The sequence below is a fragment of the Peromyscus eremicus genome, chromosome 10 (genome assembly GCF_949786415.1).
Source record: "Peromyscus eremicus chromosome 10, PerEre_H2_v1, whole genome shotgun sequence".
NCBI lineage: Eukaryota > Metazoa > Chordata > Mammalia > Rodentia > Cricetidae > Peromyscus > Peromyscus eremicus.
In genome coordinates, this window is record NC_081426.1 from 72,192,187 (window position 1) to 72,218,534 (window position 26,348).

Consider the following 26,348-nt stretch of genomic DNA (forward strand, 5'->3'; position numbering starts at 1 on the left):
CCTAGGATTGTGATGAGGGACACTGATGGGGAAATGGGCGCTGAAAGGAAACAGGCCATACCTAAGAACAGGGAATAGTTCATTCCACTGCACTGCAAAAACTTCACTTTGGACTCATTGCCAACTTTTGACTGTGTTTGAATCCGTGTACTTAGTGAGTAAGAAAAAGAATCTATTAGAATGTTTCCAGCTGAACCAGTAATTATCAAATAATGAAATAATTACTGTAATATACCTCTACTTAATTTAATACTGTCATATACTGATACTTCTTAATAAACATACAGTGACATTTATAACAGATGCAATTCAACACTATGCTCAAACTTTGATGGTTGCTACATTTTTAACTGCATATTTTAACTGTCAGATCTTGCTAGCACCTCCAGCACCATGTAAATGTAAGCTCTTGAGTAATATAATAAAGCTTTCTAAAAGCCTGCAGATTAAATATTACTAACAGTTCATGTGTATTTGCTTAAAAACTATGTGGTTATGCATTTGTGTATACATATAAAGATATATAGATATAGATATATACATACATATAACTTAAATTTGGAAAATGATTCTAAGGAAATTTCTACTTTCTCTAAATAGAAATAAAAATTCAGAAGGATTTTCTAATTCCTGTTACAAAGAAGCAACTGACCAGCTGTGAATAGCAGGGCCCTTCATGTGGACCAGGAGTTACTACATCAGATGCCACCCAGACTCACTTTCTTATTTACTCTACTGACTTTTGGTTTGTGAATACTAATACATTTCAGTGATTCTTGGGAGTATCAACCAGAGTTCAAGAATTACAAGACATGAGGTCAGACTGGAGATATGGCTCAGCGATTAAGAACATTTGTACTTCCAGAGGACCAATGTTCAATTCTCAGCATCCATATGGTGCTCACAACCATCTAAGCATCAGTAGCAAGGGAACCCACACCCTTCTCTGACCTTAATGAGCATCAGGCAATGCATGTGATATACATACATACATGCAGACAAAGCACACATACACATAAAATAGAAAAAAAGTCTTTAAAAGACGTTTGAAACATATGAGATTTCCCATAGTATTCGTGGAACAGGGGTAAGCAAGTCTGGGATTTTAGCAGAAGTTTCAAGTCAGCAACCATGACCCTTACTTTTTTCTATTGACCACTAAGAAATACACACCTTAGAAATGGAGTTTCAATATGTCTTCTCCCAAATATATGCATAGAAAAGGGCACTAACACATATCCTGTATAGCTACATCCAATATCCAGTGCCTGAACCATATACAGTTTTAACTGTAGCAATGAAAAGTAAGCTGTGTGAACAGGAACCAGGAGACAGGCTGTGCTCTGTGTTTCCTGCTCATATGTTGTCTCAGCTGTTTTTCGCTTTACAATTTCAGCTGAAGAATGTCCATTTATCACGTAATGCTAATCAGTTATCATTCTGCTCCACATTTTGTACAAAACAGTGCTAGGAAGTCTGTTCTGGATTTGATGGATAGCCAGAATGGGACAGCACATAACCAAAAAAGGCATAAATACTCACAGATGTCTGGTCATACAGATGAGTTAAAATCAAAGAAAATTAGAGCCGGATAAGACAGACGTGATCATAGAGCACATCAGGGGAGTGTTAACTTGCTTTTTTCTTCACCTTTCTCATCCAAATGGACTTTCTTCTCATTAAAATAAATATTCAAAAGCAGAAGGTCTTCATTTGTTTCTTTAAACGGGTATATTTTTTTCTCCAAATGTAAACTTCACATCATGAAGACAAAAAGCAGAAATCCTGTTTATTACCAAAGACACACAAAATGCGGTCCAAGTCCAAATCAGAGCATATGGTGCAAATTCCACTACTCTTATGCTCTCCAGCATCCTCCTCCTACCCTGTCACCCCACTATTGTTCTGGCTTGGGTAATTTGTTTATATTTCCTTATTTAAGAACCATTGAACTAAAGCCAATTTTTGCTGCACCAAAGTAATTGGCTAGCTGAAAATAAGGCAATCATTTTACTGTTTATCTCTTCCATGATTTTGTATAATTCGTCAGGTGCTGTCTGATTATTATGTCTCCCACAAATGAATTTTTTTTTCTGCTGGAAATTAACTGCTTCACATTTGGTTGCCTGTGTGTCAGTCTTTTGTTCGTGTGTTTCAGTGCTATAGTTTCGTGTTGAAGACCAACCATTCCTTTCATACCCACCCACGGAAATTATTGCATATTAAATAGACACAGCCACTGCTTAGTAGCTTATATTTGTCCATAAAGATACTCACGTGATTACTGCTATTTTCTTTTGTATCCCATTAACAGATAAAAATGTAGGACTACAAAAAATTTTTCTTCCTGGTAATTTTCTTCTCACTTTGTATGTGTCAAAATGCAAAGTAAAAAAAAAAATAGTATTTAACTTTAAGTAAGATAACTTAAAAGTACTGGATATTTGCTTAACAAAAGTTAGAAATAATAGGCCTGTGAGTCAAATGGTGATCAAGAAATGAGCATTAAGTATTAGGAAAGCTTTAGTGAGTTGAGCCCCATGAAGCAGATTGTGAAAGGCTGTCTGGTCACTTCAACAGATTTGAAAAACTAAATGATGGTTATCTTGGAGAAGGCCCAGTATAGCGATTCACTTCAAATCGTTGTCATCTGAAGTCATTTTCCAGCACAGATTTTGGGGATATGATTCTCCCTCTATGTATTTGATCTGGAATTGTTAGAAGAAAATTGACTTTAGCATAGATATCTAGTTGTTTCTTTTTCCAAGCTAGAAAAAAAGTGTCATTGTATTACTAAGTAGAAAATAAAAAGCACTATTTCCCACATATAAAAGACCATTCCTACATACCCAACCACTAATGCCATCTTTTTTCCTTGAAACAGAATGAAATTTTGCAAGTTGTGTCAGAGCTTTCAAATGATTTAGCATATGGAGACCATCCTCTCTTGAAATCTGAATATTTCAAAGAAAAGTTAAAAGAACATAGGGAATTATAAATGATGGTGGAATATTTCTCCTGGTCAGTAATAAGTGAGAAAAACATGATACAAAGAGATGAATATATAAATCTAAATTCAGCCATAAACTTATGATTTTGAACATCATTTTTCAAAATTTGTGAATAATCATTAAATAGGTTACATTTCAATTTAAGATAAAGCTCACATACTTATTTTTGCATATTATATTATATCCTGAACCTAAAATAAATACTACCTATTAAAAAAAAATAAAGCTCTCGTGGGCCTATTATGTTTAACTTAACTCAACACATGATTTTTTAGTAATTCTTGTATGTAAAGCCTTTGCTAACATGGAAATTGTTGCTGGAACACCAGGACTCTAAAGCCAGAGCAATTAATTTCAGCATGATTAAAGGATGTAGAAGACATGCTTCACTGTCTTCCATTCGACAAAGACTAGGTTTGTAGCAAGCTGTAATATAAATTCAGGATCGATATTAATTCAGTAATCCCAGACATATCTCCAATAAGGACTAACAGTATCTATTTCTATACAAAAAGAAGTGCCATTAAATACATTTACCACAAACAGAGGGAGAAACACGTTACTTTCATGCTGTATAGCAACACTTTTTTTTATTGTTTTAACAAATATGTTAAATGTATTAACTCATCATGTATGTATATCATCAATAGTCAGGGAATACTCACAGTGTGGCAGGTTTCTGTCATAGCTGTAGTAATAAGCATAAAATCATACACGGATAAGAAGAATGCAGACAAGGAAATAGAAATTTCACTCCTCCTGGACCCCAAGGTAATCAAGGAGTCTGTACTATGTTATTCAGGAATGCAGAAGATGAAATGTACCTCTCTATTTCCAATAATTCAAACCCAGCTCCAAGATGGGAAGATGAAAAGCATCAGAATTTCCTATCCTCGGGTGTCGGAATGAAACCCAGTAGCACTCTAATGGGCAGTTGTAAGTGCAAACTTTAATTACGCCACTCCTTAAATTCATCAGATCTAGACACCCATTGCAGAAAGCAGCTGGCCTGCCATAACAGAGAGTAAGCACTGATCCATGCTCTGGCCTCTGTGTTTCCCCTATTCCCACACTTGCTAACAGAAAGACACTTAATAGAAAACATGTTTCATAAGGTTTGCTTTGCACTCTCAGGAATAACGGAAAGAGAAAAGAAAATGGCAGCAGACAGCCTCGGTGGCTTGTGAAAATACAGACACATCCTTAGGAAACTGATAGACATTTTAGAAGTGAAGCTAGACAAACATGAGGCAGTAGCAAATACATTTTTTTAAAGTCTAGAAAAGATAATATCCTCTCATTGTTTCTAAGGATTATGTTGATTTATTGGAATGGGGAAATTCTACACCATGAGAGAACAAAAGAGAGAATAAGATATAAACATTCTGCATCTCTTTCAAAAGAAACATAGATTTAAGAATCAGCTTTGGGGAAATGTTTTTGCTTAGTTTGTTTTCCTTAGTGAATGGACATTCAGTTGGTGTGCTCTTTCCTGGGCAAGGTCACCTCAAGAGTGGATAAATTTCTTTAGGTAGAAATCTATTTGAATTAAGGGGGAAGCTAGCTAGTTTAGGAGGAGAAAAGTCCCTATAGTATTTAGTAGTTTACAGAGGATGACGTTATGAGACATGGAGAAGCAATGTGGCTCTGTATAAATGTGTCACTAAAGAAAAGGCACAGAGCAGACAAAATCTTCTACTAGCCCATTGCAACCAATTTGGCAAAGCTTTTATTATGTGTTATCTCCTGTACTAAACAGCAGCATAAACAGAAGGACAACAATGGAAATTTTTCTCGTTTTGTTTCATTTCATTTTATTTTTTTCATACTGTATGGTTTGGGAAAGACATATCACTCAAGTTTGTGAAGAAAACCAAAGGGAAGAATGTACAAATGCATGCTTGCAAGATGGATTTCAAAACCTCACACACAAGGAAAGTTTTGAAAACCTTAAGCCAATAGTGCATTTTTCCTATGCATAAACAACAACAACAACAAAAAATCATGTGAAATTGAATAATAGATGTAGCCATAAGATTTCTCTGGTTCCACCCAGTGGTCCCACAACCACTAATAAAATAATCATTCATAGGCTTGACATTTGTTGACGAATTTCTAAACAGTCTTATTAAATAAGAAACACAGAGCCAAATACAGAGGTAATAGCTGAAGAGATCAGAGGGAATAGCCACGACTAGCCTTAGCTTACCACCAGCAGCATCTTCCACAGAGAGAGCTTCTTCCTGTCTAAACTGAGCTTTTATTGCCTTTCTGTTCTACCTTCTCATTGGCTCTAAGCCCAGCCACATGACTTCCTCGTCACTTCCTTGTCTATACAGACCTCCAGGTCTCTATGGTTGGTAATGGGATTAAAGGCCTGTGTCACTACACTTGGCTGTGTCCTTGACCACACAGAGAACTCTGCCTGCCATGTTATTGGATTAAGAGTGTGGCCTACCACCACCTGACTTCCGTTTATGGCTTGCTGGCCTCTGATCTCCAGGCAAACTTTATTTATTAACATACAAATAAAATAACACATTTCAGCACAAATAAAGTATCACCACAGATATTATTTATAAACTGTATGGCCTATAGCAGGCTTCTTGCTGGCCAGCTCTTATTGTTTAACTCATCTCAAAGCTATTAATCTATGTATCACCATGTGTTCTGTGGCTTTACCTGCATCCCATTACATGTTGCTCCTAGGATAGCAGTCCGGTGTCTCCCTCACTCCGCCTTTATTTTTTCCTGTTTCTTTCCTTGGATTTTCCACCTGCCTCTAAGCTGCCTTGCCATAGGCCAAAGCAGCTTATTTGTTAACCAATGGGAACCACAGCTTACAGAAAGATATCCCCGAGCAAGTAGATTGTTCCATATTAACTTACCTAGTACTTTTTGGAGGAAATTAGGGTGAGCCAGGGAGAAATGAAGCTTTGCTTTGGAAGCAAAAGAGGCAGAAAGTGCCTTTCCTGCTCTTCTGTAAGAGCTGTTGGAGGATACTTACAACTTGGGAAGTTAAAACTCTGAGGGGAAGCACAGCTTTGTGAAGTACAGCTTTTCATCCCTCGAGTCTCTGAAAGCACAGGTTTAAAATGTGAGCAGCAGTACTTGAAACCGCAGAATCTCTTGAGAAGGTACTCTCACATGTTCAGTGAGAGTACTGAGGAAAATATTCTCGGAAAGTAATGGAAGAGGAGGATCTAGAGCACAGGGCAAAAACTAGGGGAACCCCATCTGTTCTCTAAACTAAAATAAAATAAAAGCTGTCACTAGAATGTGAGGTTGGTCATATGCAGAAGTAAAACAATGAGAAAACTGACACAGAAATAAACCAGCGTGGGGAGCAGAGCAGATGCGGGAGCCTTCTTTCTTGCTTGCCTTTCGCAGCTCTGGAGTCCTGACCTTGTGATGCTGGCCTCTGTCACCAAAAGAGTTATCAGTGTGGACGGTTCTGGGGTTTAAAAGTTCGATTCCTTCAACCAGGAAAGGAATTTAATTTTGAGCTTTGATAGCTCACTGCTAGGGGTTAGTAGTGATGCAAGATTTTAGTTTTGGCTCCTTTTAAAAGAGATACATGGTGAGACACTGCTCCAAAAACAACAACGAAACAAGCAGAAACTTTAGACATAACATAGAGAAACTCCTGAGTACAACAGAACAACCCACTATGGTGGTCTCAGGAATACAGGTGTAGGTACAGAGCCATTGATATACCAACAGAACAACTCACTATGGTGGCCTCAGGAATGCAGGTGTGGGTACAGAGCCATTGATATACCAACAGAACAATCCACTATGGTGACCTCAGGAATGCAGGTGTGGGTACAGAGCCATTGATATACCAACAGAACAACTCACTATGGTGGTCTCAGGAATGCAGGTGTGGGTACAGAGCCATTGGTATAGGAACAGAACAACTCACTATGGTGGTCTCAGGAATGCAGGTGTGGGTACAGAGCCATTGGTATAGGAACAGAACAATCCACTATGGTGGTCTCAGGAATGCAGGTGTGGGTACAGAGCCATTGGTATACCAACAGAACAACTCACTATGGTGGCCTCAGGAATGCAGGTGTGGGTACAGAGCCATTGGTATAGCAACAGAACAACTCACTATGGTGGTCTCAGGAATGCAGGTGTGGGTACAGAGCCATTGATATACCAACAGAACAATCCACTATGGTGGCCTCAGGAATGCAGGTGTGGGTACAGAGCCATTGGTATACCAACAGAACAACTCACTATGGTGGCCTCAGGAATGCAGGTGTCGGTACAGAGCCATTGGTATACCAACAGAACAACTCACTATGGTGGTCTCAGGAATGCAGGTGTAGGTACAGAGCCATTGATATAGAAACAGAACAATCCACTATGGTGGTCTCAGGAATGCAGGTGTGGGTACAGAGCCATTGGTATAGCAACAGAAGGGTACACAGCAGGTGCCGACAAGCACAGATTCAGGTATAGCTTAGTAGTAAAGCTCAGTACAGGTATGGGGACAGGAAGTGCCAGGATTTAAAGACATCTGGGTGCTTTCTCTCCAAAATAATAAGTTATGTCTCTGATTATATATTAGAGTACCTCTAAACAATACCAAAAAGCTGAAATCTTTGAACCGAAGAACGCCAGGGAATACCAGACATGAATCCCATCCATGCATCAGAGAGCTGCCCAGTATAATGGATAAAACACGATTATGATTTCTGATTTCAGAGGTTAGTAACTGGGAGTTACTTACTCTCCCTCTACTCAGATCTTTAGTAACCTTATATTTAAAATAGAACCAGGAGGGCCGGGCGGTGGTGGCGCACGCCTTTAATCCCAGCACTCGGGAGGCAGAGCCAGGCGGATCTCTGTGAGTTCAAGGCCAGCCTGGTCTCCAAAGCGAGTTCCAGAAAAGGCGCAAAGCTACACAGAGAAACCCTGTCTCGAAAAACCACAAAAAAAAAAAAAAAAAAAAAAAAAAAAAAATAGAACCAGGAGATATCTACTGAAAGTGATTCCTACAAAGATTAAATGGAGGGAAAGTAAACTACCAGAAACAAATGAGGAATAAGAGCTTAGGCAATCTTGGGAAAGAGTAACATTATTATCTCATGTTGAATGTAATATCAGTTTCTTAACCAATACCAGATTTTATGGTTTTATGGCTCATATTTTTCTTTAGATCACAAAGGATGAAGAGGAAGAGGGGAGAGGAGGAGGAGAAAGAGGAGGATGAAAAGAACAGAGAGGAGTAAAAAGAATAAGAGACAAAAGATACCAAAACTGAAGAGCCCCAGAGATAGTGCCTAGACATAAATTCCTATTCATAATACTGTATATGGGAAGATACCCTTGGTGTTCTACTCTTGCAAGGCTGTCCAGAGGATTAAACGAGTTCATGTGTGTGAATGAAGGGCTGTGGAATGGTGTGAGCAAACTGTGCCTGTGTTAGCATGCATGAGGTAGCATGCTACTCTACTTTTATCAGTATCACTGACTGATGAGAACCTGACATTCTGTGTATCGTATTTTATCATTTCACCTTAAAGAACAATGTCCCTGCTTTCCCTGTATGCCACGTTGTGTGCTTACGGTGGCCTGAATGCTGAGGATGCCTGACTCGTGTCTCTTTAAGATTTCAGTGCCTAGGGGTTGGGGATTTAGCTCAGTGGTAGAGCGCTTGCCTAGCAAGCGCAAGGCCCTGGGTTCGGTCCTCAGCTCTGGAAAAAAAAAAAAAAAAAAAAAAAAAAAAGATTTCAGTGCCTGGGTATGAAATGGAGCTCACACATAATCCACACTATGCCAAGCTCTGACATCACTCTTTTCCCCTAATAACATGAGAGGATTAGAAAAGGGTAAAGCTATTAGACCTTCTATTACAAAGTAAATAAATTGATTAATTAAACAATAAGAATTCCATGTGAATAAAAGTAGACACATTTGACAGAATTCTTGCTTGGGATAATTCTAATCTGCTCGAAGTGAAAATGCACCATGAAAACCTTACCCATTAACAATCACAGTTTCTGATGGTGTGCATATTTCAATATTCATAAAATTAAAAATTCCATAAAGTTTATTAGCAATTCTATACAAAAATCCATGACCACTAGCAACAGGAATATCCACCTCCCTTGCCTACAAAAAGCAATAAAATTAGGAAGAGAGCTTCACACAAAGGCAGAAATTCTCTCTCTCTCTCTCTCTCTCTCTCTCTCTCTCTCTCTCTCTCTCTCTCTCTCTGTCAACCACCAGCTTTTTTCTCTAACTCATTTATATTCTCTTTCCTTGTTATCCTACCTCCAAATGCTCCACACTGGAACCTCAGAGCAACACTAAATTATACTGCATATGTGAAAGTATGCGTTATCCTCTCAGGTCCCTCAGCTTCCTCATTCTACACTTTGTCTTTTTAAAGAACTGCCTTCCGTTTCTGTTACATCACAGCCGTTGAGTTCTAGTTAGAATCACTCAAGAAGTAGATTAGCAGGCACACATGTCGCAGGTGTGTCTTCTGGCACTAGGTTTGCAAGTCAATCAAACTGTTTTCATAGTCAGGAAGTCTACAGAAGCCACGGCTGCAGCATAAATAGTTAACACAGACTTTGATTAACGTCAATAGACCATGTATATCCATTCAAATTATTCTTAGATCTATCATGCCAAGAGTTTCTTGTTTAAAAGAAGATGGAGAACTCAACTTGTAAATTTTAAGCTTCCTATAATATAGCTTAACCTATATAACATGTAATGACACAACAAATATGAATATAGTAATATGAACATAACTAGTTTCACTTACAGAGTCTCTCCTTGGAATTTTAAAGACTAAAACTGACTCCCTTCCAACTACATATCTGGCAAAAAATAAATTACACACACACACACACACACACACACACACACACACTCCCACACATATCTTTGGAATGGGGAAGATTTACAACTTATTGCACTTCAATTTCCATAAAATAAAAAAACAATACCTAATTTTGCTTAAGGGCCAGAGTGACATTACTTTAGAGAAATAGGACCCCACTAAAATCATATGGCAATGTTTTGTTCAGCTTCCAACACGTAGGAAGAGCTCAGCTCACCCTACATTCATCTAATTGAATATTTTCCGTTGACAGTCAAACAAAGTTTGTATGACTTGGCTACCTGTCAAATGTAAACTTTTGAAGGGTTCTAAGTGTCATGCTCAGAACACTCCGACATTGTGGTGCATTCATGAAGTGCAGCCTTGAGCAACTGACATGGGCTGTGCACCAGCTCCTGCACTGCTCAAGAGATTCAATCTGCAGCCAGAGCTGTGGGTAGAGTAATAGGACCAGAGGCTCATTCCAACAACTAAAGAAAGTTCATAAGTAATCACTATGAAGAACATTGCTGATGTATTTATGTTTGTTTGTTAGTTCTGTGTTTATGTGTTTACACAGACACATACACAAATACACTTATACATGGCTTCTGTGTAGAGATCAGAGGACAACTTGCAGGAGTCCTCTCCTCCCACTATGTGGGTTCTTGGAACTTAACTCAGGTTGTCAGCCTTGGTGACAAATGCCCACTGTGCCACCTCACTACCTGAGGAAATATATTTCTGAACCACAAAAAATATGTGTCCTCTATACGCATATCCATGTTCTCATGTATGCATACATATGACTGGTGGAAGTTACAGATGATTATATCCAAAGATGTCAAATATATATATGAATATATATGTGTGTATATGCACATATGTGTATATACATTCATAAAATATGTATGTATATGATATATTCATGGGCGTACATGTCTGTGTGTATGCTTGTCTGTATGCATGCACGTCATAATGTGCATTTTAAATTATACACTATATATTCTAATATATATGCTTTCATAGAAAATTTTCTAAAAATAAAATAAATAATTGTGCAGACCGTGCTTAGATGTGTAACAGGGAGTTGGAGGTCAATAGAGAACATGTTTATTTTTCACATGTGTGTAACACGAATCTTAAAAGTTCTCATTAATAAAAAAAACTTGGAGCCAGATATTGGGGTGAAAACTGAAAGATCAGAGAAACAGAACAAGCCACAGTCAACCTCACCTCTCCAACTCTTCAGCTGATCCTGTTTCCTCACACTGAAAGCATCTGAGTCCTCACTGGAATGGATTTCAGCTGAACTGCTGCTCGAAGCTTCTGGTTCCTGATCCTCATGCCTTATATAACTTTCTGCTTCCTGTCATCACTTCCTGGGATTAAAGACTTGTGTCCTTCCCAAGCAAAGACATGGGATCTCAAGTGCTGGGATTAAAGGCATGTGCCACCATGCCTAGCTGTTCCCAGTGTGGCCTTGACCTCACAGAGATCCAGATGGATTTCTGCCTCCCAAGTGATAGGATTAAGGGTGTGTGTGCCATCACTCTCTGGCCTCTGTGTCTAATCTAGTGGCTGGCTCTGTCCTCTGCTCTCCAGATAAGTTTATTAGGGTACACAATTCATTGGGGTGCACAATATATCACCACACATATGCCTTTAGTTTTTCATTTTAATCATATTCATTTTTATTTTAACTGTTGTGGCATTGATTTTCCATTTCTCTTTATTTGAATTACTTTATTTTAATTAAAATATAATTACATCCCTTTCCCTTTCCTTCCCCCAACCCTTTCTATATCCTTCCCTCATCCCATTTTCCCCTACTCCTCTTCCTCAAGTTAATGACATTTTTCCCTTAGATTATTGTTACACACACACAGTTTGCTTAGTGTTACTTGCTTGTGTATTATTTCAGGGTTGTTCATTTTGTATTGGATAATCAACTAGGAGGGTCATCTCTGGAAAAGACTAATTCTCTCTCCTCCTGAAGTCTGTAGTTCTTTGTCTAAGGCTGAAGCATTATTTCCATCCCCTGTTGACTCCAACTCTTCCCACACATCCTCCAATACCCCATCTCAAACTCATGACCTTCTCTTCTATTGTTATTTTTAAGTACACAACCTATTGAATCCAATTAATGTTGCCACTTAGAGCTGGGTACTCCATTTCACTTATTCACTGTATTTGTGTTTTCTTCTACTGACTACTTCTGCCACACAAGGAAGCTTCTTTGATGAGATTTAGGAATTGTATTTACAATGATGATCATTTAGAAGATAGTTGAAAACTATATTACTTTGATTATATGTAAGTAGTAGTTTTTCTTTCAAGTCCTATGAGCTTTCCAGCCAATGTTCTTGGCTAGGTTAACAGTACCGTGCATGTGCATGTGTTTCCTCCAATTATGTGGTCTGTGGGTCCAATTAGATAGTTGTTGGTTAGCCCAAGATGGAAGTATCACATCCCACCTTTGGAGATATTTTACCAACAAGACTAAAGCTGCATGTCCTCTCTTATTTTTGAAACCTATATCTGAATCTTTTTTTTTTTTTTTTTTTTTTTTTTTTGGTTTTTCGAGACAGGGTTTCTCTGTGTAGCTTTGCGCCTTTCCTGGATCTCGCTTTTGTAGACCAGGCTGGCCTTGAACTCACAAAGATCCACCTGGCTCTGCCTCCCGAGTGCTGGGATTAAAGGCGTGCGCCACCACCGCCCGGCTCTATATCTGAATCTTTAGGTTTGTCTGTATAAACCCAGAACAACTGTAGAACTCAGAAATGTGTAAAGAGACCATTAGAGGATGAAAAGAGAGAACTCTAGAGAGGATTTATGAAGTAGAAGGGGGAAATGATGGAGAGACTCAACTGGTGTGAGAGAAGAGTAACACAGAGGAAGAAGAATGGGAGGGAAAAATAACTGTATGCTTATTTGGAAAAACCATAGAGAAATCTTTTATTTTATAAGCTTACTTAAACACACACACACACACACACACACACACACACACACACTCACCCCCTTGTATATATAGTTTTAATGTAATTACGTCACACAGTGAGATAGTACCCACACATATACACACACTGTATATATAGTTTTAATGTAATTACCTCACACAGTGAGATAGTGCCCCTATCCTAAGAACCATATCTAACAAAGACCCACCACCAGACATGGGAAATCTCCCTTTGAATTGGTGGTCAGAGGTTTCAAGAGACCCTCCAAACTGTAGAGGTTATTGCTCTTGCCCTTGGATGCCTGTCAGAACATGAAGGTAAGGACCTACTGCTAAAGACACCACATAATTCAGTTGTTGAGCTTCGAGAAGTCAAGCTGGAACTGATCTGAAAGCCTCCTCCCTGAGTGCCAGCTCTTGTAGTGTCTGAAGGTGCTATGCTTTGCGAGCTGCCAAAGAGGAAAGGTTGTCACCATTCCTACCCAGCTGTACAATGTAAGAACCACAGGCACGTTATTTAAAAAAAAAAACTCATTATTTTGTACTTCTGCTCCAAATCAGCTATTGCCCTTACTAGATATAACCTGGAAGTCCTTAATGCTTTCCTATTATAGAAGAATGCTTTAGGCGTAGATTAAAAATACATCATCAATAACCTCTTTACACCCTCTTAAAACGAACAGGTTTCATGGCAATAAACTCTCCAAAACTTTTCATTATACCTATGCCTATATGAATATATTTCTTACAGGCAGCAGAAAAGCAACATTAAACTGTATTCAAGCCCAAGTTGGGAAAAAAAAAATCTGAACAAACAGCACTGCACAATTTGCATAGTGCTCTTGGATAAGCAACAGGATGTCCAAGTATGATTAAGATTGGTTCCTAAATCACAAAATTACATCAGCTCCAGGAGTTATGGTTACTTTCATCAGAGAGGTGAAAGTTGCCGGCTCAGTCAGATTACTCTCAGCAATATGCCAGCGCTTGTTGCCATATGTTGCACATTGTAAGATGTCCTGTTAGAGTTATGGATGCAGTTTTGCAGTCAGGAAAATGACAGATTCCTCCCTCTTGCAGACATTCACTTTATTCCACTTTGTTCTAACACTGTGTTCAGACAATGAGAATGATGTAGTAGTCCCTCGTTTTCTCAATGAATATAATTTAAGGTGAGCCTCCTGCTACATTCCCACATGACTTCTGTCTGACCTTATGAATTCCAATGGACTCTCGGTCTCCTCTTCCTTCAGTGCTCCCTCACTTGGGCCCTTCTCTTATCCGTTGCTTATTAGTTCACTAATTGTGAAGTACCTTATTATGGTTTGGTAGCTAAGCTAGATGATAAACAAGAAAGTGATATGTCGCCATGAAACTGTAAGTAGTGCCTATTTACGTTCAGAATACTTCAAACTCATGACAAAATTTTTTAATATAATGTTTCCCCATAACCTCCATTCAGTTTCATTGTTATTAACTTAATTTATAAGATTTCTCTGGCCTAAATGTTCCTGTTTTTTAATCCAAATGTATTTGATTCATTAGCTTACATTTTAGTACTTTCAAATTTTTCATCCTCTAATAGAAAAAAATATGACTTCCTTAGACAAATTATTAATCTCATGATTAATGCTAGAATTCCAATATTTCTTTTTTCTACTTAGGCATGTTTTCGTGTACTCTGCTGAGATTTTTCACCATTCTACTGCATGCCAATTGACACACATATTTTTGTTAAATCTTTGTTTGACTATAGTGCAAACCTCTACTTCTTACTTGAAGCTTTTTGGTTGGTTTTTTTATCCATTTAAAATTATAAATAACTTAAGAGCATGACTAGTCATTGCTTATAGAGTTCTGTGCTTTAGCAAGGTACTTTAAGAACTATAAAATGAATATGGAAAAAAATGCCTGTGAGAGAAATATTGAGTGTTCATGACATTTCACATATTAAGAATGACTTATGCATGGAATTCACTTTATTTAATGTAAACTGAGCCTTTGTTATATGAATCCAGGACTGTTAAAGGCATATGGGGTTGTATGTGTGGCTGAAAGGAAGCTTTCCTGAAGCCCGTGTTCTAGTGAAGTCAGGCAGTAAGCAATGAACCACACAGCAACATGATGCAAAGAATACTTCAGGCAGCAATCTCTGCTCAAAGAACATGAAACAGGATGTTGTGATAGAAAGTGCATGGAGATAGAGGACTTCATTAGTGTAGGGTTAAAAGAAGGGTCCCTGAGGAATTGTCACTGAAGGTGAAACCTTCATGATAAGAGGGAAGAATATGTAGGGTTCTTTCAGATGAACAATCAGAGACTAGAGTAAACCAATATAATGAATCTAAGGCAGATGTCACAGAGCTTTTAAAACAGCAACCAAACAGCTTTTGCCTGCAGCAGAAGGAGACCAAAAAGAATAAAGCAAAAATAAGATCTGGGAGGATAGACAGGCTTCCCTCCCTACAGAACTCATAGTAAAAGTGTGGGACTTTATCCTACTTGTAATGTGAAGCTGATAATACAGATGAGAGATACTATTTGATTGATGTTTTTAAAGATCTTTTCTGGAGAGTGAAAGATAGGATATAAAGACTTACATAAGAATGTCCTGTTATTATAATAATGCCTATTATTATAACCACTGAAGAGCTCAGTTACATAGCAATTGAAAAACACAGAAGACTTGAAAATCTATTTGCACTACCATTCTAACATCTTTAAATCCTCAGACCTGGACTCTGTCAGTCTCTGTTCTGAGAGAATTTCATTTGTTATTACATACCACTGACTTTCAAAGGGAAAACAAACTTTGTCTGCTTGTTTTCTGTACCAATTGTTGTTTTTCCACATGAGAGAGTGAAGTATTAGTGTTGTATTAGCTGTATTTTAAAACTTCAACATTCATCCTTCTTCTGAGGTGAATGTTTTTCCTCCGCATTATCATATGGACTCACTGAAATGACAAGCAAGTCCTAGGCCGTGTGCAGTTCACACTGAGTACCCTACTCCTCACAGCTTTCTGCTTGGAACTGATACACCTGCCAACATTTCAGAACTCTGTTGAAGATCTAGTCTTGGCTTATTTTGCTTCATATTGCATATTTTGCATATAAACTGTCAGAATGTTAACTGCTTGTTAACTTTACATAGTTACTGTTCTGTGATGTTTTATAAACAAGAATATATTCTTGCTGAAGACAGTGGCAGAGACTTAACATAATTATTTCACCAGACTTTCAAAAGCATGATACTATCTACTTGCTGGATTGAAAGCTGAGAAAAGTGGTTACTTATATGCAAATATTACCTACTTGGTTGGCTTAAAACTTATGTTGTTTATCCCCTTATATCATTGTCTTAAAGTAGATTGATTAATCAAGCATTTTATTTTTAAAGCTAGCATGGAGGATTCAAATTTCATTCAAATTTTCCTATGTCATTTAGTGAGAGAGAGAAAGCAGTCAAGACTGTGGAAAACAAAAAACCAAGAGCCTTACAACCATCTCTGGTGATGACTAAAGCAGGGTGCATTTCCTATTCCTGGAAGATGTGATGCTGAGAGCTGTATTTGGGAATAAGGACCAAGCTAAAATGAAGGGTCTTTCTAGTGAAGTAAAATATGGCTGCATTTAGTTAAAAAGCTGTGACATTCATAGGTCTCAAAAAAGGTCAGTTACAAGAAGCAGTAGTAACTGATATTGCAAGATTTCCATTTCTTCCTCCCCACTCTACAATAAAGAATTCCCTGCACCTAAAACTAAACACAATTTAAACATATGTAGCCTGTATTGAGATCCATCATCACTCCATTTTTCCTGGCCAACACTCAGAAACTACATTTTCTCTTGTAGCCCTCCTAGAGTGTTGCCAAACTTGGACAAGAGACATGGTCAGCCCCCAAGTTCAACATTTCCCTCAGTTTAAAGGAAAGGTGATAATCTGTCAGTAAGTATACAATCTGGTTTCTAGGATGATATAACTGTCTTCCATATTCAGATCTGAGAAACAATTTCAATTAAAAAAAACATAACTGATGAGTTTTTATTCACTGGGTTTAATATTGTATGTTATTTTGAAGGAAAATGCTAAAAAATGAATAAAGGTTACAAGTATAGTATGGATTTATGAAAATATTTTACTCAGGGATTTTAGGCTATGTCTGGGACTTGGTTCTGTTGGTAATACACTTTGGGGGTAAGAAAAGAAACAGTGTTTCCCTTTTTCTTTCTTGTCCAGTTAATGCTAATAGAACTCTTATAAACTTCTACAGTACCCAGGTTGGTGACAGGATAGTAACTAAAACTGGTCTTGTTTATAGTGATAAGAATAAGTTTATAATTTAAAAACAATACTTACCTATAAGATATTTAAAAACAAACATTTGTCTTTCTTCTTGATTGCACTTACCCTATTTTTCATCATATAACTTGAAGGTAAGTGTTAATGGTAATGCTCAGAACTTAAGTTTCATTAATAGCATTTAGGAACACAATGGCTCAAATGCTTCTATATAACTAGGCTAAGGTTTGTCAAATATGATAGTCATCTGAAAACTGAATCACACATTTGGATAACATTTCTGAGATTTTGATATTTAAGACTTTACATGACAGATAGGAAAAAGGGAGGGATTATGAGGAGAGACAGTTAAAATCAAGTCCATTTGAAGGGCTGTAGAAGCAATATATATAAATGAAATCATCAAATAATAGGGAGATAGACCCCAACTGGGCATCATTTGTCACCAAATGAAGTGTCCATTTCCATTACTGGAACTGAGTTACATTTAATTGAGTTGTTAGCCAAGTGGGGCCCCATAGGGAACCTCCAAATAAGACAGATTGTTGCCCAGACTATAGGATGCTCTTCACAAACTAACAGCATGGCCTCCTTGCCGAAGATAACACCTATATACAACTCATTGAATATGGAAAAGTAAAGCATGTGCCTGCATAGAGTTTTCATTCCTATGTGCTAGCGTCTTCGCTACAGGAAGGAAGTCTACAATCTACCAAAGAAGAAGCATGAACACCGACCCAGCCACAAACCCTTTGATCAACCATGGTGTCCTGCCTGCAGGATATGCTGGTGCATTAGTGGTACATAGATTGTTGGAGTAACCAGTCAATGTCTGATTTGACTGAGGACCCACTCTATGCAATGTAAATAAAAGCAACTTGTGGGTTTTTTTTTTCTTTTTTGGCTCATAAAATGTTTACAAAGAAACCATGAAAACCAAACCCTGTTCCACAAATATGTGTACTATATGGTAGAAAACGTAGAACTGTGGTTATATAACATCAACTTTTAAGAGGGATACTATTTTTCCTGTTTGAAAAAAAATAGTTAAATGGCAGTATTAGTTAACATTAAGTGAAGAAAAACTAATAACTCTATTGGTTGGATTCTAAGTACATAAGTTACTCTCCAGAATGTATTTTGGCAGGAACATAACTCAGTATTTTGTAGCGGAAATATAGTCTCAGGAGTGAAATTAGCACACACAGTTTCTGGATCATGATCAAGAAAACTTTTATCCCAATAAATCAAAAAATATATATAATGTTAGTAGGGACAACAGAATCCCCAAAAGAGATGTGGTCCAATAATTTACTCCATTTCCAAACATCTCATCTCTCTCAAAGAAAACTTACCTTCCTCCCTTTAACAAAAATCAGTGTTGTTCTTTCTCCAGCATCTATGTGCAGTGCTCTCTGGAGCTCTCTGGAAACAGAACAATTTTGTAGAAGTCTAATTACAATTTATTTCCATTATAATTCAGTTGATTCATCCTCTGCTGCTAACGAGAAAGCACAAACTCACAGTTCATTTAGTCCACAAAGAATATTAGCATGTATCAGTCTGCAGTCTGGATAAATGCTGTTTTCAGTTTACCACGCCCATGTAAACTTCTCAGCACTGGCTTACAGCACCAGCACTGTTATGTGCATGTGCTGTGTTCAGCCTGTGGAAGGCTCTGTTTCTGCAGCTGCCCCTGCATCTCTTCCAGGGCAGGAAGCAGAGGAGAGACTCTAGAACCTGAGATCCCATCCTTTCCTGAGATTTGTTTACTCTAGGGTGGGTAACAGCTAAAAGTGACTTTGAAATGTTTGCTGTGGTCACCGAAGAAACAGGTTTGCAATAAAATAAAACAGCTGAAAGGCTCTCATTCTGATTGCAATCTGAATCTGTTGCTCCCAAAGCAAAAAGCCTCTACAAGGTCCTTAAAGACCTGCCAAATGGACCCCAGGAGGAAACAGAAACAGTGGGATAAATGTGTAATCTCCTAAAGGAAATGCATTGAAAACCAGGGTTGTGAATGGGACCCAGCCCAGGAGGAAACATAGTAACGTATGCATGGGTTGATTTCAGGGGATGCAAAGAAATAATTTTTATGTGAAGTTATAAATGATACATATGAAAGACGGAGGAAATGGAGGAAATGATCAAAGACAAAAGGAGTCCATAAGATATTAACCTTGCAGAAACAGGCTGTTTGATTTAAAGAGCCTATGAAAATGGTCCCGAAAGTAAGGTGGAAAATGAAACGGGAAATACAAAGGCACTGAGTGAGAGGACCAAAGGTTTTACGGATAAATAAAGCTGCACGCGGGTTCGGAGAGACATTGTTGTCTCGACAGAAATCAAAGGGAACATGCTGGAACAGAGGGATGAAATGGGATGTGAGGTTTTATGGATAAATAAAGCTGCACGCGGGTTAGGAGAGACATGGTTGTCTCGACAGAAATCAAAGGGAACATGCTGGAACAGAGGGATGAAATGGGATGTGTTATACAGGTTTGATCCATCCTGAAGAGGAACAACACATGCTAAATCACACTCATTTCACCAAAGGTAATGGAACACTAGGGGGGGAAATAGGAAGTTAAGGGTAGTCAAAGATATTGTAGGAAAAAAAAAAAAAAGACTGTACTTAAGCCAACAGAAACTAGAAGTTGAAAGGAACTACCAGTGATAAAAGAAGAAATACTATTTGTTTACATACATAAACATGTGAAAGAAGACAAAATACACGTGGCAAATATATTTTATGCGTTCCATTGGATTTTGACTACTATCAAACGGTAATATTTTAGTTAGTATATGAGTTAACATCAAACAAACAATACTTTTCTTCTTATTTAAAAGTATAAGAGAAAAAAAGATTAGTAAGAATATATCATAGACAAATCATTATTTTTTTTTGCACTGCCCTAATCATATAATGGTATTTCACACTTAGCACAGCTAAAACTTCTTGTACCCATAGCGGTGGTATCATACCGAGCATTATGGAAAAACAAGCATCCTAACGCTTGCAGAGGTATCATGGAGGCATGCTTTTCAAAAGTCTTTGGCAACGGCTAGCTAACTTATTATTTCTGCAACAACTAAATTATTCAGAATATTTTTATAAACTATCTGAATGCTTTCTGCTCCTTAATGTTCCCATTTGAACTCACTACAAGTAAAGGTGAAGCTGGTCAATATTGTATGTCAATAAGAAAAGTGTATAAAACACATTTGCTTGTATCCATTATGCTTCATTTCTGACGTTTGTCAATAGACGACCAGAAAGCATTTGAATAATTAGTTCAGACTAGCAGTTATGAAAGTCAAAACATAAGGTTTATATGCATGCTTTTCAGTTTCTATCTCTGTATTCCACAACTCTCTGCATCTAATGGTATCATATTTTTCTCAATTTTTAGTCAATTGGCTGCTTTGAGTCCAATCTGGATCTAGCCCCTTATTTTATCTGACTCAATGAGCTCAAGTGTGTGAGCTTATCTTCTAACAACCTACTTGCAAGAAAAGGGCAGGAATTCAGAAGTTTGGTTTTCAGAAGTTTGGTTTTCACCACTGCTTCCATTTAAAAGTATTGTGTACATTCATTAGTTTATTGCATAAGTCCAAGAAGGACTTATTTAATAGTATTGTGGTATTTTAAAATTAAAAAAGACCTAGTATTTTTAAGTTAAAGTCTTTTTTTTTTCCGAGACAGGGTTTCTCTGTGTAGCTTTGCGCCTTTCCTGGGACTCACTTGGTAGCCCAGGCTGGCCTCGAACTCACAGAGATCCGCCTGGCTCTGCCTCCCAAGTGCTGAGACTAAAGGCGTGCACCACCACTGCCCGGCTAGACCTAGAATTTTTAATGATAATACTTCAGTCATGTATTCCAGAGTTAAAGGAGACTTGAAAAAACAATAATAATACAGTATCTGGAAAGCCATCCTAAGTATCTACAGGACATTATTTAAAAGAGTGCTTTTCTTTTTTTTTCTTTTTTCTTTTTTTTTTTTTAAGATTTATTTATTTATTATGGATACAGTGTTCTGTCTGTACATATCCCTGCAGGCCAGAAGAGGGCACCAGATCTCATTACAGATGGTTGTGAGGCACCATGTGGTTGCTGGGAATTGAACTCAGGACCTTTGGAAGAACAAGCAGTGCTCTTAACCTCTGAGCCCTCTCTCCAGCCCCAAGAGTGCTTTTCTTTAATGATAAATTTTATAAGCTATTCTGAAAATGGTTTCAACTGCAGTACAATTTTCATAGAAATACAACTATTACAATATCAGCCCTCTAGTTCTTGGCTCTGACTACTTTTACAAAAATCTCTAAAATGTTTTATTCAATATCATCTCTGTTGATCACTAGTTTTAAGTTATTTTCCACCAGTAAATATTCTATTAAATTAATGTGCTTTAGCTTTATACAGTCTACACTATAGCACAATGGTATATTGTATACATAACCATCAAAGTATTTATACTCCAGAAATGATAAACCAATCCAATGCAATACTCAGTAGATAGGTTTAACAGCATAAACAATTCACTTTGCAGTAACTTGCTATATAGCTAGTTGGCTATGTGAACTGACCATCTGACCTTCTGACTTCTGTCAAATATAGTATTAAGTACAAAAATAAAATGTCACTTAGTGAGCATTCTTAAATAATCCTTATCTCTCACTAACTTGTTATTAGTAATATTATCCTTAGGAGGTGGTTGTAATGGATGCTGTCATACATGTTTCACTCACTTTGATTTTTTAAGTAAAATATAACTACATAGTTTTTCCTTCCTTTTTTGCCCGCCATCCATCTAGAAACTGTAATCTTTTTTTTCTTTAGTTGTTGAAGTGTCACCTAAATATGTAAAAACAACCTGCTCATTCAGTTTAATGTTGCTTATATGTATCTGATTTCATCACTTTGTGTTTTGTTGTTGTTTATTTTTTTTTATGTTTTTACCTCGCACTCAAAGTTTCCCCTCCCTCTTCTTCTCGTAGCCCATCCCCACCTCCACACCCCTACCCATTCCTCCTCCTATGTTTCTCTTCAGATACAGGCCATGGATATCAACTAGCCATGGTATATCAAGTTGCAGTAAGACTATGCACCTCCTTTTCTATTAAGACTGGATGAGGTAATCTGATAGAAGGAATGGGTCCCTAAAGCAGGCAACAGAGTCAGACACAGACCCTGCTCCTACTCCTAGAAGTCTTAAAAGAAGACCAAGTTACACAACTGTAACATATATGCAGAGTCATATGTCAGTCTCATGAATGCTCCCTGGTTGTCAGGTCAGGGCATGTGCCACTGTGAGCCCAGATTAGTTAGTTCTGTGGGTTTTTTTGTGGTTCCTTTAACCCACTGGTTCCTACAATCATTCTTCCCTCTCTTTTACAGGATTCCATGAGCTACACCTAACGTTTGGCTGTGAGTCTCTGCATCTGTTTCCACCAGTTGCTGGGTGAAGCCTCTCTGATGACAATTGTGTTAGGCACTCATCTATGAGTATAGCAGAATATTATTAGGAATCATTTCATTGATTTTTTTTTTTTTTTTTTTTTTTTTTTTGCCCATCCTGATTGTTTCTATCATAGGTCTCTGGAGTATCCTGCCTCTGAGTCCTGGCCGTCAAGGCTGAGATCCCTCACAGTGTATTGGTCTTGAGGTAGGCCAGTCATTAGTTTGTTGCTTCCACAATTTCTCTGTCATCTTTACACCACCACATCTTGTAAATTGTTATTCAAGGGTTTATGGCTGGGTTAATGTCTCAGTCCCTCCACTAATCCAGCCCTGCAGAAGGTACTAGAAGAAAAATTCCAACTGAAGGAAGTTAACTACACCCATAAAAACACATGTACTAGAACATTAATAAAATCCAAAGAAAACACACACAACCACAATCAAACCAACAACAAAATAAAAGGAATTAAATCAATGATTATTCGTTTCTCTCAATATCAATGGACCCAATTTGCCAGTAAAATGAGACAGGCTAATAAAATGGCTAAGAAAACAGGATCCATCCTTCTGCTACATACAATAAACACACCTCAACATCAAAGACAGACATTACCTCAGAGTAAAGGGTTGGAAAAAGATTTTCCAATCAAATGGACCTAACAAGGAAGCTGGTGTAGCCATGCTAATATGTAGCAAAATAGACTTCAAACCAAAATTAATCAAAAGAGATGGTGAAGGACATTAAATAATTATCAAATGGCAAATCCACTAGCATGACTTCTTACGTTTGAACATCTATGCCCCAAATGGAAGGGTACCCACCCACATTTGTAAAAGAAACATTATTGAAGCTTAAATCAAACATCAAACCACATACATTAATAGTGGGAGACTTCAACACCCCACTCTCACCAGCAGACAGATCATTTAGACAAAAACTAAACAGAAAAATAATGAAACTAACAGACTTTATGACTCAAGTGGACCTAACATATATCAGCAGAACATTTCACCCAAACACAGAAGAATATACCTTCTCAGTACCTCATGGAACCTTCTCCAAAACTGACCCTATACTCTGTCACAAAGTAAGTCTCAACAGATATAAAAAAATTGAAATAACCCCCTGAATCCTATCAGACCACGATGGATTAAAGTTGGATTTCCATCCCTGGTGCATGAGCAGGCCTTCTGGAGCCCACTTCTATGATAGGACACCTCACACAGCCTTGAGGCGGGGGGAGGAGCTTGGACCTGCCTCTACTAAATGTACCTACCCATGGAAGGTGTTACCTTCTTGTAGGAGGGAATAGGAGGTGGGTTGAGAAGGAGAGACTGGAGGGGCAAGAGGAGGGAAGAGGGGGTATTTTGGTATGTAAAATAAATAAAAAAATTTCTTAATTAAAAAAAGTAAAGTTGGATTTCAACAACAATTGAAAGCCTACAAACTCATGGAAACTGAACAACTCTTTACTGAATTACCACCAGGTCAAGGAAGAAAGAAAGAAAGAAATTAAAGGTATCCTAGAATTTAGTAAAAATGAATGCACAACACACACAAACTTACAGGACACAAAGCTGTAGGAAGAGAAAAATTCGTAGCACTAAGTGACTGCATAAAGAAATTAGAGAATCCTCAGACCAGTGATTTGAAGCATACCTGAAATCTCTAGAACAAAAAGAAGCAGACATACCCAAGAGAAGCAGATGCCAGGAAATAATCAAATTAGAGCTGAAAACAATAAAATAGAAACAAAGAGAACGGCCGGGTGGTGGTGGCGCACGCCTTTAATCCCAGCACTCGGGAGGCAGAGCCAGGCGGATCTCTGTGAGTTCGAGGCCAGCCTGGGCTACCAAGTGAGTTCCAGGGAGGCGCAAAGCTACACAGAGAAACCCTGTCTCGAAAAACCAAAAAAAAAAAAAAAGAAACAAAGAGAACAATATTAAGAATCAATGAAATAAGGATATGGTTATTTGAGAAAATCAATAAGATAGACAAACTCTTATCCAAACTAGCTAAAGGGCAGAGAGAGAATATCCAACTCATTAAAATCAGACACAAAATGTAGGATATAACAAAAGATATCAAGGAAATCCAAAAAATCATTAGGTCATACTTAAAAAAACCTGTAATAAACAAAACTGCAAAACCTAAAGAAATGGACAATTTTCTAGACAGATACCACTTACCCAAGTTAATCAAGATCAGATAAACAATTTAAATAGACCTATAACCGCTAAAAAATAAAAACAATCAATAAAATCTCCCAATCAAAAAAATCTCTGGGCCATCTGGTTTAGGGGCAGAATTCCTCCAGACTTTCAGGGAAGACCTATTACTTTGTCTTTTAATCATCAAATTTAACTAACTTGTAAAACAAATAACAGTAAGGAATTGAGTGTGGAGATATTTTATTTTTGCTCATGTTTCTAAGTCCATTCAAGTTAATAAGACATGATATAAAATGGGCCATATCAAATTGCTTTGAATTTAAGAAAAATAACTAAGGAAGCAGAGGTTCTGCTAAAATAAGGTATTTCCTTAGGGTAAAAAAAAGTTTAAAAATGCCAAAATAAAAAACATATTTATTTCATTAATGGAAAATTAAGCTATCTGAAATAATTTTATGGGGGAGTATAAAAATTATCTTATTTCACACTAAATTTTCCTTCTTTTCAAATATTCACAGTATCCTTATTAGTTTGTAAATGTCTTTTAACTGAACATACTATGACTTCTATACTGTAGCTACCTGTGTACTGAATTAATTGCAAGTAAACAAAGATAAACCATTACTACTGAAACCTCAGTCCAGAGCACGTTTGCATCATGAATCAAGACTAGGGATCAGAAGATAACAGAATCTGCTCTATTTGTTTTATGCACTGAGTTTACCAGGTACAACACAAAGAAGCCATACAACTGTGGCCTCCGAGGAAGAATTTCTAGAGAATCTCTGTGATATTTCTGAAATTAATATAAAACTATCCTTACGTCAGAGCATTCTCTACTCACTTTGACACTCTGAGAGCTGAGTCCTTTACATTGTGGTATATAGTAAACATGTAAAATTGGTGCTCAGATAAGACAAAATATGCTCTTACAAGAGGCGGGCACAGTTACCCAAACAACTCAGCTTAAATGCCAAGACAAAAATAAGGCAAAGGTAAAGAGTCCCACCTAGCCAGTTTAGAACAACATATTAAACCAACAGCACATGGTGTGATGTTTAATCTACATCTTTAGCAGTGGTTCTCAACCTGTGGATAGTAAGCCATTTGTGGTGGCGTATCAGACATTTACTTTACAATTTATAACAGTAACAAAATCACAAACTTTTATGCAAATTTAAAGTGATAAAATAGCAATGAAATAATATTATGGTTGGAGTCAGCACAGCATGTGGAACTGTACTAAAGGGTCACAGCATTAGGAAGATTGAGATTTGTTTTTTGGCTACAGCTAGTAGTTGTAAGTATTTGTTCAACATAAGCCCAACTTTCAAATGCCAAACACTGAGTGGCATGGTTTCCAGATGTAGCTTTTAGCAGATCATGTCTTAAGTAATTAAGTGCAGTCAGATATAAAAAACTACTAAAGCAAAGCAGCATCGAATACTAGTTATTGCCAAACAATTCCAGACACTAGAAAGAAAGTAGAATTAAAATGTTCCTAACATCAAACTCTATGTTCTTTAGAAACTGCTTTTATGCCGTCAGGTAATAACACACTTGAAACACATACACATACACACACACACACACA